Source organism: Magallana gigas, chromosome 3, assembly GCF_963853765.1.
Source record: "Magallana gigas chromosome 3, xbMagGiga1.1, whole genome shotgun sequence".
NCBI lineage: Eukaryota > Metazoa > Mollusca > Bivalvia > Ostreida > Ostreidae > Magallana > Magallana gigas.
The window spans coordinates 32,787,563-32,792,490 of record NC_088855.1 but is presented as its reverse complement, the minus strand read 5'-3'; the positions used below and the strand labels follow the sequence as shown (position 1 = coordinate 32,792,490).

The following is a 4,928-nucleotide window of genomic DNA, read 5'->3' as shown; positions in this document are numbered from 1 at the left end:
GATCAAACTTTTATTTCTGCAATTTATATTCGCCCTCCCATAAGGATGATTTGTGCCAAATTTGGTTGAAATTGGATAAGCGGTTTTAGAGAAGAAGTTCAAAATGTAAAAAGTTTACAGACGGACAGACGGACGGACGGACAGACGGACAGACGGACAGACGGACGGACGGACAGACGGACGACGGACAAAATGTGATCAGAATAGCTCACTTGAGCTTTCAGCTCAGGTGAGCTAAAAATAAACACCGCCATCTGACATTCAGGTATTTTCTTAGTGTAAATGAAGAGACAAGCGGTGAAAAAAAGAAAACTTCGAGGAACTAACTTATGATTTTCGAACAAATGTGAACAAATTAGATGTCAAGTGATATAGTGCCGATTTAAATTGTATGGTGAAAAGGACAAAAGACTCAGGGTGATATAAAGTTTGCATATTTCTATTAAAATAGCGTTATTTTGACGTCCTGTTCTCAACGTTACCGTGCGGCGTGGTGACAAAACATATTGAATTTAAAATCGGTTAACAAAAATACCTTTTCATCAAATGAAGTGAAACTTCGTATATCAATAAAATAATTATTGTTGCATAAATTAATCTGATAGTGTTGACTTTAATGAAATATATGAAATAGACAGCCACATTGTCTTCGTATTTTTTGAATGACCCTCGCACACTACTTGAGGATACTGCCACACAACTTACAGCTTTCCTGACTGATTAGTTTCTGAGAAGAAGATCTTTAAAGATTTACTCCATATAATCCTATGTAAAAATTTGGCCCCCATTGTGGCCACATCCTACCCCTGGGGCCTCATGAATTTCTTAACTTTGAATTTACTTTTCCTGAGGATGCTTTTACATAAGATTCAGCTTTCCTGATCAAACGGTTCTTGAGCAGAAGGTTTTTGAAAATTTCTCAAAGATTTTCAATGATTCCTAATTATCTCCCATTAAAAAAAGGCCTGGTATTTAATTTTTACAACCTTGAATCCACTTTGCCTAGAAGTGTTTTGTGCTAAGTTTAGTTTAGATTTGACCGGTGGTTCTGGAAAAGATATCGAGAATGTGAACAATTTACAGACGAACAGACGGACGGAGAGCCGGTGTAATGAAGAATAATGACCCCCGTAGAATAAAGACCGGGGGTCATTTTTCGACGTAGAATAATGACCCCCCGGTCATTATTCTACGCAGAAAAATGACCCCCCCCCCCCCCCCGGTCATTATTCTACGTAGAAAAATGACCCCTTTGCCTGAAGAATAAGTGTCATTTTCATAAAAATGAGCACACTCTACATGAAGAAATGTGACCCCTGTAGAATAATGACCCCCAGGTAGATTAAAGTTTTTCAGTATATTTTTTATTATTTGTGAAATAGTCGTTGTAATTTTTACTGTTGCAGAAATTATAATTCATATTCAAATAAACTTAAAGTGAAAGAAGGATGTATAGCTTAGAAAATAAAAATGCTTCCGTTATAACAAGAGATTGACGTATTGCATCGGGGTATGGTTGTCATCTTAAACGGGCATGGTCACGATTTTAGTCAAAAGAAAAATTTCCGATCTTAATGTTCACAATGCTTTAATAAGGCATTTTTAATAGGCAACCAAAATTTGAGTGTCATTCGTTACATTTTGAATGTTGAAGTGAACATTCTAATTTTATCCATAATGAATGTGTTAAACGTAAGGAACTGTTTATTTATGCTTAAAATGAATAAGAAGATAGACAAATCAGCTTGAAAAAGATTTTTTACTGGTATATTGAACCTATGTAAACAACAACAGGGCACGAGCCTTGTTTACATGACAAAGAATTGTGAGCCCTGTCTCAACTGATCCTCAAATTTCATTTGATCAGTAGAAATGCTTTCCTTAAGCATTGTAAATAATGAAAACAGAAAAATAGAATTTGACCAAAATCGTGACCATGCCCCTTTAACAATTACATTTACATATATCTATGGTGTTCCGATAGGGCCACTCCGACCTTAATATAGGGCGAAGATGCGAAGTTGCAAAGGCGATAGTGCGAAGGCGAAGGAGCAAAAGTGCGAAGATGCGACAACGAAGTGCGAAGATGTGATGCCTAAAGTGCGAAGGCGAAGGTGCGATACTACTATCGCTCCTTCCCAACTTCGCACTCTGGCCTTCGCATCTTCGCACTTTCGCCAGCTGTGTCTCAATTGAAGGTTGATTGTTTAGAAAAAATCAAACCATGGGATCCTACTAAGGAAAACTTATATGTACAATCTATTGATACCAAACATCTTAGCAAACTTTTATTATTGTTAGATAATGTTTCAACAGCTGTGTTGAAAATACCACGGATGTTGTTATTAATTATATTGACGAACTCCTTAATAATATATATATAGATGCTGCTAAAATCGCCATAGGCTCAAGTATTATTGATGAAAAAATCAAATCTCAAAAACGCATACCAAATCAAAACCTTGGTTTACAAGAGTGTGCCAAAAAGCTCGTACAAAATATCGTAATAGCAAAGTTTATTATTATAGAAAACGTACAGTAAATGCGCTTGAAAATATAAAGAACATGAAAAAAACTACAAAAAAATTATTGATAAAGAGCAGCTGAAGTACAGAAACAAAATTAGTAAACATTTGAAAAATATTACAAACAAAAATCCTAAAGAATATTGGAAAGGAATAAATAAGTATAACAAAAATAAAAATTGCCAATATCAATCGGCAATCGGTATTGATGATCTTTATCAGTATTTCAGAGACTTAAACCGGTCTCCCAAAATAAGCGATGAAAATAATCACATGGTTGATAATGAAATTGCTAATTTACAGTATGAAGATTTTAATCACGATCTAAATAGTTACATTACACAAGAGGAAATAAAAAAAGCAATTAAGAATCTAAAAAATAATAAAGCCAGTGGGGAAGATGGGATAAGAAACGAATATATTAAAGCAACACAGCAGTTAATGTTGCCAGTTTATGAAAAGTTGTTCAATTTAGTTTTTTCGTCTGGTAAGATTCCCTCTATTTGGTTGGAGGGAAATATTATACCAACATACAAAAACAAGGGTGTTAAAACCAACCCACAAAATTACAGACCAATCACTATATTAATCTGTATTGGAAAACTTTTTACCTCCATTCTTAACGAAGGACTGAATACATTTTCCGATGAATTTATCGTACTCAATGAAAACCAAACAGGTATTAGAAAAGAATATTCAACAATTGATAATATTTTGACATTACATATTCTATTCGAACTTTTGAGAATAAAGAAGAAAAAACTTTATTGTATGTTTGTAGATTTCGAAAAAGCGTTTGATAACGTATGGCGAAAAGCATTGTGGTTTAAACTATTATCCCATAATATTTGTGGCAAAATGTTTAATATTATTTTTAATATGTACAATCATATTAAGTCAAGAATTGTTTATAATAATGAAACCTCTACTTTTTTTCATTGTGAAAACGGAGTGAGGCAAGGTGAAAATATGTCAGCCTTCTTATTCTCTATGTACCTTAATGACTTACATAACTTTTTAAATGAGTCTGATGTGCAAGGTTTACCAACTATTACTGACATGTTAGAAAATAAGTTAGATATTTTTTTCAAATTATTTGCTATATTATATGCAGACGACACCGTACTGTTAGCTGAATCTCCCGAGGAATTGCAAAGAGAGATAGATTGCTTTCATACTTATTGCAAAAAATGGAACCTGAAAATGAATATCGATAAATCTAAAATAATAATATTTAGCAAAGGTAGGCAGAAAGAAAACGAGCAGATAAAATATAACGATAAATTTTTTGAAGTTGTTACTGATTTTAACTACTTGAGAATAGTATTTAGCAGAACAGGATCTATTAAAATTGCAATACAGAAATTAGCCGAAAAAGCTATAAAAGCATTATATGAAGTGTAAAAAAAGGGGGAGATTTCATAACCTATCAGTACAGTGTCAACTAGATTTATTTGACAAAATTGTCCAACCTATACTGTTATATGGATGTGAAGTCTGGGGCTTTTCAAATATTGCAATTATAGAAAGAATTCATCTCAAATTTTGTTAACTTCTACTCCATTTAAAACAATCAACTCCAGATTTCATGATATATGGTGAACTTGGTCGATACCCACTTGAAATTCAAATTAAAACACGCATTTGTTCTTATTGGTCAAGAATACTTACCGGAAAAGATACAAAAATTGCAAAGTTAATATATGATCTAGGAATTTGTATGAATCCCGAAATTGGGGGGAAAATCCCTTGGTATGAAAACATCAAACATATTCTAAATAACTGCGGTTTATCTAATATATGGATTAATCAAACTATACATAACTCACAATGGCTAAAGGCAAAAATAAAACTCACGTTGATAGACCAATTCAAACAAAATTGGCAATCTATTCTACAATCATCCCCAAAAGCTCTAAATTATAGAATTTATAAGGAAGAGTTAAAATTTGAACATTATTTTGATACATTATCAAAAAAAGATGCAATTACTTTTTGTAGATTTCGAACATGTAATCACCATTTACCCATTCAAAGTGGACGTTGGCAAATATTCCTAGACATGAAAGATTCTGTGCTCATTGCAATAAGTGCGAAATAGGAGATGAATTTTACTACATACTTAACTGTAACTCGTTGCAGCAAGAACGCAATCAATGCTTATCAAATATAAATATAAAAATAAAAAATGCTATTAGTTTTGAATTTATAATGGCAAGTGCAAAACACTGTTCTTTGAGGAAATTTTGTGCTTTTATTAGAAAAATAAATAAAAAATGCTCCCAAGGTTAGAACCCACATACTTCACATTTGTATTCACGAGTCAGAGTTGTATATGGTTTTTTTTCTCTCTCTCGCTTACGCATGCATGATTAATTATTAAGAAATACCACATATTGTATC

At 32.9% G+C, this 4,928-nt stretch overlaps 1 pseudogene; it reads left to right on the top strand.

The window, feature by feature from the left end:
* The first annotated feature begins 3,918 nt into the window (after positions 1-3,918).
* On the top strand, positions 3,919-4,626 carry LOC136273442 (uncharacterized; annotated as a pseudogene).
* The last annotated feature ends 302 nt before the right edge of the window (positions 4,627-4,928 follow it).